Source organism: Hetaerina americana, unplaced genomic scaffold, assembly GCF_022747635.1.
Source record: "Hetaerina americana unplaced genomic scaffold, ioHetAmer1.1.p SCAF_7, whole genome shotgun sequence".
In the NCBI taxonomy this organism is placed as follows: Eukaryota; Metazoa; Arthropoda; class Insecta; order Odonata; family Calopterygidae; genus Hetaerina; species Hetaerina americana.
The window spans coordinates 75,283,971-75,299,239 of NW_027287316.1; the positions used below are offsets into that span (position 1 = coordinate 75,283,971).

At 39.5% G+C, this 15,269-nt stretch overlaps 1 protein-coding gene across 1 annotated transcript in view; it reads right to left on the reverse strand.

Moving 5' to 3' along the window:
- The window catches only part of LOC139696449 (beta-2 adrenergic receptor-like), a 182,013-nt gene extending 168,453 nt beyond the window's left edge, over positions 1–13,560 (reverse strand). Inside the window, exon 1 of the mRNA XM_071595221.1 lies at positions 13,408–13,560. The gene's annotated coding sequence lies outside the window, so the exon portion shown is untranslated. The remainder of the gene's footprint in view (positions 1–13,407) is intronic.
- Between the last annotated feature and the right edge of the window lie 1,709 nt (positions 13,561–15,269).

Consider the following 15,269-nt stretch of genomic DNA (forward strand, 5'->3'; position numbering starts at 1 on the left):
TAAAGCAGCAATAACAAAATGATGGGCGTAAAAGGCAAATTTCCAATCATTTTAATAGCATTAGATGAATAGCATCTCCATGTTTGTAGTGCAACAAGTAAATGTAATTCCTGTGATATTGTTTACAGAGAAATTAAAGCAATTAAAGAAATTAAAGTATTTCTGTGAATTTAAATTGAGCAAGCGTCTCTGTTCAAGAAGATTAAAACTTTGAGTAAATTGTAGGGAAATCAATATTTGAGTGGAACTCGATGGTGAATGCAGATGTAAGAATTATTGCAATTACTACACAATTAATGAATTTTAAAATTAAACAAAAACTGGTAGTTGTAGTATTTAAGGGAGGCGACCGACAGCTAAGGTCATTTGCGCCATAGGGGATGGACAGGAAAGGATGAAGGGTGGAGAGAAAACCGGCGTCCGAATTAGTCTACTCTTAACGGAAGGCACCAAGGGGTCCGCAGCCTAACGTCCCATCCGATTCTCTCAAAGTGCTTTCCACAAAGCACCTCAGGTAGGGATCGGGATACCACTGCAATATATCTGCCATTGCCGGGACTCGAACCCTGGACCTCTGGGTGGGAAGCCAGTACGTTAACCACCGAACCCTCACGATCCCCTGAATAAAAACTAATACATTGAAAATTTCACTTCAGTACACTCACTAAAATCCGAGTAAAGCAAACTGTTCCATTAAAAAAAATATGGGAAACAGTCGCTCAATTCACATCGATACAAAAAATCAATGGCAAAATAATATTTTATTTTTGCATATTATTCCTATTTCCATTGGTCTGCTTAAATGGTTGTTCATTCAGGCTCTTTGATATGTCAATTCAATGACAAGTGGTGCCGACTGCTTTTCTACTATGAACTCTACTTTTGCTCGCTCGCTGCCATTCCGAGATCGTCTCACAAAAAGACAATTACCTATCAAATTTGAGCAATCGCGCCTATCTTTCGAATTCAATTCGTTTTTTTCAATCACCTCAGACGCTATGTGACTCATACACGACACGAATGCTTTTGTGAATGCAATTTTTGTGGTGACCTTTGGCATTTCAGGTCTCTTGCAAAAAAAACATCACATTCCCGATGGAGAATTTTTTCTAATAAATCTGTACATTACAAAATAATGAGCACAGTAGAAAATGTCTCACATAAAAAAGTGTAAGGTCACTAAAGTACATATCCTGCACATTTTCACAAAAGAGAGTAAATTTATGCATTGCTATATATGACATATGATTGATCTTTATCATCTTACCGACTTTAAATTCTTTTTATGAACTTACTAGTAAACATTATTCCGCTTCCCTATTAAATATAGTTCTGTCGTTCTTATGGAAAGAAAATAATAAGCTCAAACATTTTTTTTTTAAATATATAACGAATTATAAAAAAACTTTGAGCAAATAACGTGTTTTTTTAATGAAAGTACTGGAAATAATTAAAACACGCGTCAGAATTTACCCGCATAAAAGCAATGCCGCAGGAGAATAAATCAGAGAAAGAAAAGTAAATGTGATGGACACATTTATTCTCGAAGCTCTTGCTAATTAGTTTCCATGGAGACTTCGTAGTTCGTGGAAACATTGCGGGGCCGAGCATTGCGGGCGTTCGCGACCGAGGAACCGAAATTGCGGTACCCGCCATCTCAGCCCGACAGTCTGTTGGGCGGATACGAATCCTTCCGTGACCTTGGAGAGGTTACGGTAATTATCCTACGAATCTCGACTGGAATGGAAGGTTGCGTGAGAGAGAAATAAAACTCAACCAGCAGGACGAATTAGTGTTCGCCTGGAGCGTAGGTCACCTCCCTATTTTGACCATTTCGGAGAAACGGGCAAGAAAGGAAAAAGACGATCTGAAAATTCGAAAATTTCGGTTGGCTATTTTTGAAAAATCCTACTTCGCGGTCATTTCAAAAGAGGGCACCTTTTTTTTACTAAAGCACTTTCCATCTCACTAAGAATTTCAGGCATGTTTATGCTTCGAACTCAAAATGTCTACTTGTTTTGGTTTTCTGACACGCCCGTCTGCATATGCCAATTATCGGTAAAAGGAAGAGTTATGAGAGACTTGTGGCGCTGATATTTAATGGGAGGTACTGGAGCTCGTGATTATCCCCTCTGAAAACACTGCTCTGGAGTTAGATTAGCATGCGAAGTTTTTTTTTTAAATCACTATTCGCGAGCTAAGATGTTCTGGAAAGGATTTGTTTTGAATACATTATTACTTTTCAAGGACAACTAGGACTTCTTAGGGCCCGGAAACCATACCTATCCATGGAAAGCTTGTGATAAGTGAGAATATGACATCTGGAATCTACATCTACGTCTACATCAATACCCTGCAAGCCACCAAAAAGGTGTGTGGCAGCGAATGCTGCACCAGGAGGAAAGGGTAAGGGATGAGGGGGTTAGGGTTTTTCAAATGGATTGGGAAAGATAAGGGGAACCTGCAAAAAAAAATATTAAAAAAAATATATAAATATAATCGTTTAACCCTGCGCAGTCGCTACCTTGTAGGTTAATACTTATTATGTCGAGCCGGCTCCTGGGGGATTTCGAGTACAAGAATTCTGGTCTCTTATTGTTCTCGGAAAAAATGACCATTTAAATCTTTATGTCCTGCAGTCAATCTCTCTAATCTTATATTCGTGATCCCTCCGCCCGTAATACGTTGGGGTTCGTATTATGTTCTTGATGTCATCGGAAAAGGACCCATTTTTGAATGTTTTTAATTAGTTTAATCTATATTGTAAACACCACTGTGTAAGGGAATCCCTGCCTAAATTTTCTAGCAAAGTAGTTACGCTACTGCGTTGGTCATAGCAATTTTTGACAAATCTAGCCCCACTCCGTTGAACTCGATCCAATTCCGAAATTAAATTTATCTCTTGAGGATCCCATATACTGGCAGCATACTCTAGGTGGGGCCTGACTAGGGCAAGAAAACATCGTTCCTTCACTTTTTCGTCACATTTACCCAGCACTCTTTTTACAAATCCCAATTTTTTATTAGCGCGACCGCATGCTATGCGGAATGCTAGCATTGGAAAGATTGCATTAAATAGTGTGAAATTACAAATGGTTTGCCTAACTAACTGGATGGAGGCAGGTTGAATAAAATCCGTGATATATCGCTGGACACCGATAGTTATTCCAAAATTGGCCGATTTAAGGGTACCAAAATATAGTATGCACTGCATATAATGATTAACCACATGGTCACAGGGAAAGGAAATGCCTTGAATTTACGAATTTAAAACGCCAAATTAGAATCAGTTTTCATTTATTTCAAGTGAGCTCCATTTAGCCCATCAGTCTGACCTTAGAATTAAAAACTGCTCTCGATATTAAAAATACTAATGCTGTCTAAATGTTGGTAATACTCACAATAAGTTGCTCTCTTACATCTAATCAAAATGGACATGACATGCTTGTAACTAAAACTCGCAATAATTGGAATAGTGAGTGAACACGTTATAATCATGCATTAGATACCTAAAACCTTCACTTGTAAAAAAAAAGCCACCGCTTTCAGAGCTTACTTCATGGCGCGAACAAAAAAATAACGAATCCCTTTGCAATAAATTACTCCTGGAGAATTTCTAAGCATTCTATTCACTTTAAATTTTCCGTTTATAGAATTTAATTCAAATGCATGACATTCTATATGATTTGACGATTTGATATTATTCATTTTTGCATAAAATTTCAATTACTTTATTGGAATGCCTTATTTTTCAGGCTTGACCGATTACTTACACTAAATTAAGCATATATTTTCGAACATTTTACCCTAGCGGCTAGTTAAAAAATATTGTTCGATCACTGGGAACCTAAAGAAAGATATTTAGATCTGAAAATGTTGGAATTTCGCCTCTAAGAGGCATGACTGCAATGGCATCATGATTAACTCCCTTTACCAACATAATTTAACCGAAATTTTGACCGCAGTAATGTTATTCAAATATTATTATTACCTACATCAAATTTTCAGAAAATATTCTAAATTTTTACTAATAGATCAGCAACTTGGGTATTAGAGTTGAAATGCCAAGTTTCTGGTATTCATCGAGTCACTGACAACAGGTGACCAAGGTATCGCTCACCTAAATAATGCTGATCCAATTTTAAAGTATCATAAATTTCAGTAAAATAATATTGTAAACATTTTAATCTTTGCGATAATTATTTTTTTTATTATTTCATAGTCATATATTTTAACCTTTGTCAAAATAGCAATGACTACAGCATTCACAATAACCTCTCCTTAAAATAGGCACTGGAAATACGTGATAAACACATTATTCTACATGACATTGCCAAAGAGGACAATTTAGTAACATTAATAATACGAAAACTATCTTAAAAAACCCAAAGTCACCATTTTATACATTATATAGTCTGTCTTGGGAATTAATGTTTATAAGCTAACGTTTATCAGAGTACAAAAATGTCCGTCGAGGAAACTTCAAGTTCATAGAGGCCTCGATTTTTTTTCTTCCACGTTAAATACTCGGAGGCGCGCAACACATTATTTTCCAACTCCAATAATGTCGAGATAGCGAAAGCGGATGGAAGGTAATAAAGGATGGTATTATCTCCGTCTGATTCCGGCTGCGAGAGGGAGAACAGCTATTCCATCGCGCCTGAAGTCTTCACCGTTTAAAATTTTTTTCAAAAGCGATCTGATAGGATGACGCAGGTAATCCCATTCACTCAAGCCCTTACGAGGAAATATTCGAAGAGAGAATCGGTCTGGGAAAGGTCAATCGGTGAGAGTTTGTTTTTCCTCTCCAAGCGACGATCTAAAATGAGAATTCCATTGAACAAATCAATCCTCCCCTTGGAAGACTAAACTCCGCACTCACTCTTGGAGGGGAAGGTATTCGACCACTATTTTGAGTGACCTCGTATTATTCATAGCCTTCAAATCAACACTGGTAATTGAACCGGAGGTATTCAAACTAGCAGTACAGTTAACAGTCAAATGTTACTGCTTGTAAGTTTTCGACAGCCAAAAAAAAAGGAGAAACTTAGTATTTTTCCACAATTCTACTGAGCAGCGGCACGACGCATTTTACTGTAAGGCACTATGTTCATGAGTCAAGTGACAAACGGAATATTATTACTGCGTTTCAAAGTTAGCGCTACGAACAAACCTAAGTACTACCTCTGGTGTATGTTCATAGGGAATAAGATTATAATATATTTTTCCATTTACTATGTTATGCCACCACAGAATGACATTGGTAGCAAACATAATTGATTTTACAAATAAAATTAAGAATCTTTTTGTTCGTCACCTTGCAAATGAGTATTATACAGTTCACTGAAAGAAATTTTGCCACGACTAATAAAATTATGGTATATTAACAAATTTATGTCCATTATGGATAAACAAGCAGTGCTCAATTCTAGTTGTCGGGTCCGGTGGCGATGGGATAACGTTATCGCCTGCTAACCAAGAGGTCGCAGGTTTGATTCCCGTAGACCTAAGTCTTCCTCCACCTGGCGTTTTGGTGTATTTTAATGTCCTTACTTTACAATTTTTTTATTTATAATCCGAAGTAAAAGAGTAAATTTTGCAACATTTTCTGTTAAAATTAGGTTTTCACGGAATTTATGACAAAGAGGTGAGGTATTTGGTTTCATTAAGGATAAATGGTAAATTTTGGGGTGAAGGTTTATGAAGGATGCACTTTGGAGAGCAGAGTTTAAGGGGAAATCGGCAATATTCCAATCTCAACGTAATCTATAGATGGGCAATTGGTATGGTATAGTGTAGTAACGCGAAGCCATTCTCGGCATTGCAGTATATTGTTCTTGCAGGCGAAAAATGTTGAATCTCGCCAAAAATCATTACTCTGGTATGTCAAAAGTCGATTGAGATCACTTACTGTTCTGGTACTTATGGTAATGTCAATGGTATAAAAATTTTAATAATGACACCCATTAAACCAAGGCGTCCGATGGATTGCACGCAATGAAAGGCCGCTCTCTGTAGCCTTAAGACCTATTCTCAACAAAATTCATAAAGGGGTCACAAAGTGGTACAACGTTGTTTAAAATTCCTGAAAGGATTAGAAAATTGAAAATTAGCTTCCAATTCAGGTACACCAGCCAGAAAACCTATCCGATTCCCGTAGTAGAACATATAAATGACCAAAGATCATTCACCTATTGGACGATCTAATAGCATGCAGAACACTCCTCGAGCTTAGGTCAAGAGGGTTGGAACATTCTTACATTGAGGTTCGGAGAGTTGACCTCTTCCCCTCCCCTGCTTGCAGTTTCGCAAAAGGCTATGATGCACTGGAAATCACTCAGAGAGTTTAGATTATGATGTCCACAGGATTCACCACGATTTGAACCCGGAACTCCCCTAAAGCTCTCTCCATCTTACCATCTCGCCATTCAGAAAGTCATTACAATTTTAATCCGAAGATTGGCCGAATCGGCAGCCCTCCACCCTTCCCCTCTTTTTCTCAACCCCCTTGCCTACCTCCTTAAGGCTCTACCGTCAACAGGCGTCATCCATACTTGGTCTTCCCATTTGCCACAAAGAACTTCCTCGTTGGGACCTTGTGTTATGTACCTAGAAAATCCATTTTTTTCATTATATGTGACTCTTCCTTATTGCACTCAATACTGTCTTTTCCTCTTCCAATTTCCTAATTACTTCCTCATTCCTAGCCTCTTAAAGCATTTGACACGAGCATACGGTTCTAATTTACTCTGGGCCGTAAACCAAGTGGTATCATTGTTGGAGTAGTCTACCACGGTACAGGCAGATTTTGGGATGAATCCACTGCCTAAACACTGATCAATTTCTGAACCCCACCTAATACGACACTAATTAAAGACTCTGAAAACTGCATTTAAACGTAAACTCGTCAATTAATCCTCAATTCAAAATACTACCTGCCTTCCTGCGTTAAATCCAGCAAGCCTATTCCTTCCTTTCTTCTACTTTTCTGACTCAACATTCTCCCCTCCATTACAGTCTTCAAGATTTCATTGCCACCCAGTTCACCTTGTATCTATTTCATTTCCTTCTTTCAATTTTTCCCAGCAACCGTCTCTCCTTCCCTGTCACGCCTAGGGCTACTTGTATTCCCGTTCATTTCAATTTTTCCATTCGTGAAGTGATGTTCATATCTCAAAAGCCTTTACTCTTATCTCTCGCCTCATCGACCACGTTTCCGAGCCGTGCAATACTACACACCAAATTAATGTTTTCTCTAGTATTTTCTTTATATCTTAGCACATATGCCTCTGGTACAAAGAATGCAACCACTGCACATGAAAACTCTCACGCATTGCTTCCCTGTCTGTAAACCTCTCAGAGGATGGTGCCCGGTTATTCGACGAAAACGCTTCCTTGCTTGAGTTATTCTACTCGTGATATCCGTCCAGCCCCTTCAACAACTACTAGCTACTTCTTGCTACAAAATTGCTTAAGGTAAATTTGAAAAATCAAAAGAAGCTGAAATGAAAATATGAAAGGCCCGCGTTGAAATCTTATGACTTCATTGCCATTAAGAAAAAATTATATTTATTTTAAAAGGAAAGTTTAAAAAAAAAATAAAAATTGTGGTCATTTTTATGCCATTATTTTGGAATGCCAATGAGCACACGTTCATGAACCGTTTTACTAGGAAGTTTTACTGTTCACACTTCATTCGTGAAAACAGTGGAGAGCAAGTACACTACTGCGTAATCGGAACTTCGCTACACTCATTCAGTTCGTGCGACGCCGAGAGTCATCCTTATCATGGGGTATCTAGTATTTGAACTTGTTTTTTTAGTTATTGGAAGCAAACATAAAACGAGGAAAAACACGCACAAAGTAAGAAACACCATAGAAACTCATGCTTCACTTGGTACTCGAACACGAAAACTTTCCGTAAGTCGAGGAACCTTAAGTTATCCCTTGGACTAATTATTAAAACGTCCTCGGGCATCCATCGGCATGATTATCATTTTAGGCCCAGAGTGTTATATGAACTCCTTGATTAAAGAGGAATGACTCACAGTTATATATCCCTGTGGCATACAATGAAATTGCGAAATATTCGAAATTTTGAAAAACAGGGGTTAGAATACGAGAAAACGGTTAAATATGGAGCCATGAAGAAGTTGGAAGATGTGAAAATTAGGAGAACGTAAGCAAATATTGGAATTGATAGCTGTTGACGAAGGACGGCAGAATGTTAGGTTTTATTTAACTTGCAAGTAACACTAAGGAAGACAAAATGGAGAACTGTACTAAAAGCGAGATTCAGCCTGATCTCACCCATTCGAGATTCTTTTTCCCTTTACGACTTGGACGCAAAATCACTTTTAAACAGTAGATGACAACTGAAGGCCGGAACTGCAGCTCGTGGTAAGATCTTTACAAATTAAATATTTCCGGGAAAACATAAATACATGCCTAATATATTGATTTAATTGAATACGCATCCATAATATACGGTCTCACTAACAAGTCAGTGTGAATTCGCGCTCTTGGGGTTTTTCAAATTGTGTGAACATTTCAGATTTGTTGGACTTACTAGTTTTTCTCGGGATTTCTCACCACTACAATTTTTTCCGGTGTTTTTCCGGTATTAATATATTGGAATTTATTGCAGAGTGAAGTACAATATTATTTTTGGGGGATAACACGAATAACGTTCGAGGATTCTTAGGCTCCAAAAAAGAATTTCTCTCTCGTAGGCTATTAAAAATGTTATGCCCTTAGTTTCCTGGCATCCCATGTAAATGGATGCTCTCTCTTACACATTCTACGTCTAGTTGTGAGTTCACGCTTCGGTTGTAGTTCAGAATGGATATTTAGATAATTTACGCCTCAATGAGATGTGAAAAGTTTTACGTTCAATTCGCCGGAAACAAAGGAGCATTATCTCGAAACAATGGAATTTAAATTATTTAATGAAGTTTCTTCTACTGAAAAACCAGAGATGCGAGATGGTATATTTCATTTTACGTAAGAACAACTAAAATAATGCATAACTGAACTGAGAATTCATGCATTTAGTCTCTGCACTATTTAATAGGAAATATTAAAGAAAAGCCAAACACTTCTCTGCTTGACAGATGTTTCGATTCGAGAATCGACTGTGTTCCGATTAATTTTCGTATCTAATGCACAAGCATTAATTTTCATTTTCATGCAGCAGCCTTTTGGCATGATTCTTTTGGAGGTCTTGACAGACCTCATAATTGTTACGAAAATCTCCAGTAATAGTAACATGATTACTTACAGATAAGCTCCCATAACATTATTATTAATATAAAAATTGGAAAACTTTGTTATGTGATTGAGAAATGTCCTTAAACTATAAGTAAAGCTACCAATTTTCATAGATTTATAATTACTGCCACGTCCGGCACAGAATCACTAAGTGTTTCATCTCACATGTAGGAGATTTCCTGGGGATGTAATATTTACTGTCCGACATGTCTACAATATTAAGGACGGACGGAGATGGATACCATGCAACTACACCGACATCGACCGCATATATATATATATATATATATATATATATATATATATATATATATATATATATATATATATATATATATGGAGAGAGAGAGGGAAATTGCACGAAATTTTGCATCAAAATTTCCTGTGAAAACCCATCGCTTTCCAAAAAATACCGAAAGCTAACTTTCTTGAAGGTAGATATGCATCACAAATATTCTGTAGTAATGATACATATTTTTTGAAATAAAATACATTACCCAAATTGTTTCATTACCTAATATGGGATCTAATTGTTAAATTTATCGGTGTTGGAGATGTGATGGCCCCAAAATCCCAATTGATTGCACGAGAGAGTACATATTCAACTTTGCTACGAGTCAGACCAAAAGCCAAGCATTTATTCTCAAAGAAATGTGGTAACCATTGTCCTAGATTGGTTCCCTGAAGGCGTGGCCAAATCTTCCACTTTTTTTGGCAAAGTTTTCAAATCACATGTACTTGGGTATGATACCCCAGATCTCGCATGGGACTCAAAGCGAATGAGTGTTTCCAATCGGAAAAAAACCTTTGTTCTTCCACACATGATTTATTATTAACGACCTAGTTTTCGACTTAAAAATTCATCATCACCTGATTGTGATTTTGGAAGTCGAAACCTAGGTCGTGCATGATAAAATATATGTGGAAGAACAAAATAATTTCTTTTCCGATATGAATCGCTTCCATTCTGCCTCAAACTCTCTGCCACACATCCCGAGAGTGGCTTGCATAGTATATATAAATTAAAAATAAATAAATTCTATACATCGAGTCTCTGTATAGTCCATCATGTTAATCCGGCAGTGGGATGTTGAAGACTGTAATTAAGGGGAGAGTGTTAGGCAAACGAGGAAAGTGAAGGAACAGGATAGGGATGTTGGACGGGATGAAGGGAGGAAGAAAGCACTCAGAGCTGAAGAGGGACCTGATGTAGAGTAGGATGTTGTGTTTTGCTAGAGCTCACAAATTATTTTAATTAGTTATTATGTCCATCCAAAAACCTACCTTAACCGGTAGATTACCCAATGATAATACATCGAGTGTTTCAAAACAAAATTGCTAGGAGCGAGGGAGAGGAAAAGACCGACGACATGGTAATTCGCGCAAGGCAGTTGTTGAACAGAATCGATAATTGATGGTCCTAAATAATAAACGTCCAGTGAGAAATTTTGCCAAACATTCGCAAAAAAAATTTATCCTTAATCTCCGTCAATCGCACCGGGATAAAGTCGCAGCCTGCCCATTAATTCAGGTTCCGACTCCAGCAAAAGAAGCACTCGTACACTTCCTCTCCATATTTAAATGAAAACCGTTTTGGATGGTCATGCGCCATATAATGTTTCAAACATGAACCTGGGGTATCAAATTCATACATTTTCGATGAATGATTTATTTTTGAGTAAGCGAAAAAAATTAAAATGAAAACTGCGTGATTGTGTTTAGTATACGGCCTTTGGTAATGTGTGGTGACGTGCTCGTGTTTCTACTGCGGCACTACGACCATATTTATTTATTTATTTTGTTTATCCTTTATTTTGCACAGGTTTTATAAAATTCAGCCTTCAATATCCATGCCAATCTACCGCCGTGCTCCGACGTGAATGGCGCCACGATAGACAGCAGCGCGTGCATTGAACTTCGAATGCGTGAGAATTAATATCTTAGAAGACTTTGTCTACACACAGACACACACACCCGCATCATAATGCAAACATTTAGAGAAAAAAAAGTGCGAAGAGACTCCAAATTCTCCTCTAGTTTTTCTGGTGTCTTAAGATCACGGAGCGGCTTATTTTCTTAAAGCCACCACGACAGATAAACACGAGCGTGGCAACCCTAATTTCGACCGTTAAATTGGACGCACTCACAAAGAGAGGTCCGCCAGGCTCGGGCTAATGGAAGAGGCCGCTTGCCGGGAACAATCTAAGATAACGCAGAAGACGGCAACCAAAACCCCAACCCCCCCCTCTCTTTTTTTGGGGCCAGCATCTTTCCGACCATCAGGAAAAAAATTAGAGCAGCAGATTGTAATACGGATACGTTTAATTTATCCGTGAGCTGTCAGAATTTATACGACATCGTTGTTAAAATTGATTCAAATTAGATTTCCAAACATGACCATCGAATGTGTCGCATACTCAATGACCGATTACATTTTGGTTTAACTTATTCTTTAACTTGCCTTGTTGACATGTACCGAAAAATATACCACCGGATGCGGTCACTGTTATTTCGTCGGAAACGTCACAGAGTACGTATTATCTATCACCCCTTCCGCAATCTTTAATCCCACTTATTTTTACATAAGCCGTAATTTGTGACTTGGAGCTGTGAATTTACATATGCTTTTCGTCCTCACCGCCAAAGTATTCCCTTTTTGTAAATTCCCAGGAATTGAAAATTCACCATCAAACATGCTCTGTGAAATCTCGCTAATGAGTTGAGATCCCACATGGTTTCCAGACGCCGCACTAGGGCTACGCAAGTAGTTGATCGCGGGTACGAAGCCGGTGTTTCCGCGTAAAATACTCGAGTAAATCAAGCGAGGTTGAACTGAAAATGCGAGTAAGCATGATGGAATGCATTCAATTTATGTAAACATTCACTCAAGTCGAGTGACATTCACTTTCGATCGAGTTAGAATCGGGAGATTCCAAAAAAGTCGCGTTTATAATAAAAATGTGAAATTAATCGAAAGTTTAAATTTTCACTTCCCACCGATGGCGAGGCTACTAAGAGGAAATTCAGAGCAATTCACGCGAGGGGCAATGTTGGCTCGTCTCCTGAGACGAAAATCTCCGGATAGACTAGCGGATGGAGTAACTAAGAGGAGGAGGTAAGACCTCCCTCCGTCCCCCCCCCTACCAAAAAACCACGTAGCGGGGAATAATACCCCTCCGAGTTTTCCGGAGAATCCGATCGAGGGAATACTCATGTATTTTTTTATCACATATAATAAACGTATGAGTTATGAATATTTACCTTTGTATGAATTTTATATTTTACAGTTGAGCCGAATTACTTAAGGAGATTAAATAACGTGACTGCACGATGAACCCGAATGCGCATCTGGTCAACAGATTTGATATGAACGTACAATTTTTTTATACGCTCTTCAAAAGTTCTTGTTAATTTTTAAAACGTGCTGCAAACCTTATTTTATACTAATTCTGAGATGCCAAATTTTTTTTAACTATGCCATTCCTAAATTACGCTATTTTTTCCCACAAATTAATTAATATTATTTTTTAAAAGCGAGTAGGTGGCGCTATATTACCGCTGTTACAACTCTTATATAATGCCCCAAGTTATATCACTTTTTCGTGAGAACGACATGTATTTCTGCACCATTAATCCACAGTTCATCTGGTGGTAGTACCCCGCTGCCGTAAGACGATGAAAATCGTGGATTCCCGAAAGTCAATTTCTATGAAAACGAACAAAGAAAGATACTCTTTTATCAATTATTTATCATTAAGAACTTAAATACTTATAACACAGAATATTTTATGAAAACAACTCAAACCCGACACCTCGATGCGACCTCATTAAACATTTTCTGTTATAAAAGTTACCCATCTCAGAAAATTAACGACTACTGCGCTACTAAAAAATGAAAAGCTGAACTAATTTTTACATTTCTCTACAAAATAGGTTTCTAAGAGATCCACAGATCTTGTGAGGGAGCAGTAATTATTTTTTTGCTTGGGGAAACTTATGCAAGCAGCATGAACAGGCAAACGAAAAAGTCTTAGCGACCTTTTCCGCAGTGACTACGGTCATTGACATGACAACAGCAATAATACAAGTACTATCACGCAGCTAACATAGAGGATTCGACCGAAAAAATTCGCTCACCCTTCGTCCGAAGACTTCTCCAGTCACCACCAGCCCAGTCTTCCACCAGCCCCTCCCGCGGAAGGTCTTGCTTCCTTCCGAGTCTTCTGCAGGTCCTCCCCTTCCCTCCCGGAGACGACAGCTGAAAACTAAGGGAGACGTGCAGCGATGAAGTCCTCCTCCGTCACCTTTTACTCATGAAGGTACACTTTTCGAAGAAAACACTGCGGCGGTAATAAATTACCGAAAGCGGTCCAAACGTCTCCTTGCGGAAATAATACTTGGAAAAAAAATAAGACGCCCTTTCGTTCAATCAAGTCTCTTGGATTAGAGGAAGCGAAAAGTTAAAAGAAGTCCTCCACTTTTTTTCGACAGTGCTCGCCGATTGTGGAAGTTCGTGTTTTGTGGGCTGGGGGGTGGTAGGGAATAGGGTCGCGGAGGAAATTCCTCAGACGTATCGGAAACGAATCTTTACTGTATCCCTCGTCCTTATTCGACCCCTTCAACGTCGGAGTGGTAATTCACTCGCGGTCCACCTCCGACGAGGAACGGTTTTATCCTATCGTCCGTTCGCACCTGCCCCGAGAGCGCATTCAACTAAGCGGAAGGAGCTCCCGTCTCCCGAAGGCCCTCTTCTCTCTCCCTCTTCCCCGATGTGCGCGACGGAGACAGGACGTCCGACGGCGGGTACCGACGACTGCGGCGGGGAAGTTAACCGCTCACGGCGGCGGAGGGCGCTCGAGAAGGAGAGGAGGGACTCTTTCCCCCCTCCATCCCCCTCTCCATTCCGCACGCACGACGCAAGAGCAAAAACTTCACCACTCTTTCTCTCTCCCACCCCTCTCTCTCTCTATCACACATACAAACCAACCCCCTCCCTCAGCCCCATTCTCTTAAAACCTGCAACCCACCCCCCACCCTTCCGAAGCGTCAATTGGTTTCCCTCTTCCTCCACATTGTTCGCCCTCTTTCTTCACCCCTTCCCTTATCCCTTATTCTCAACTTTTCTCACCCCTTTCTCACCCCCCTCTCCCCTCCCTCCTTCCATCCAATCCTCACCCTCCTCGCGATTTCAAACTCCCTCGCCACGCCCTCCACCGACTGGTCTCCGTGCTGCCCTCTGTCCGCAACCGCCCGAGGTTCTCTTTTCGCCGAACCGAACGCGATCGCACACACACAATCACGCGAGAAAACACTGCGCCTCCCCCCCCCCCCGCCCTTATTGGTTGAGGCGATCGAATGGACGCGACGCGCGTGCTTAATTTGCCCTTTGCGGTGTACGCAAAATGGTCCATGGACGGATGATCGGATTGGTGCGTTCGTCTGGTGTGCCGGCTCCCCGCGTCGATGGCCCTGATTCATATCTGCGGCGGCGGATTTGGCAGTTCCTCTCCGTGCGGACTGCACTTAGAGTGAGGTAACCCAGAGTGGTAGTCGTCGTAGTTGATTATTCAGGTGCCCCGAAAGCTAAGTTCATGTCGCAGCACTGTCATTTGATTGGGATGACAAAATGACGTAATCGTGACCTCGAATCCTATGTTTCATTTATCCGCGTGTTAAAGTAGTATCGTGAAATCCAAGTCTGAAAACACCTGGTCTATTGTCAAAAAAAAAGAGAGAAAGTACGCGAAAGTACGTGAATATTATTTCCTAAAGTCTGTACGCAGCCATGCTCCCGCCGACAACATGAAAAAAGTGAAAAAGGTTCATTATTTGGGCATTCAATTGCTCGCAGGCAGTCCAGTCTATTACAACAATGTAGAACAATCGAAAAAAGATGCAGACTAACCATTGAATGAGTATTTAACGAGCATTTTTAACATTCCGTAATTATCAGTGCGCCAGTGACTGGTTAAAGACTTAATAAGATAATGTGCTACGTG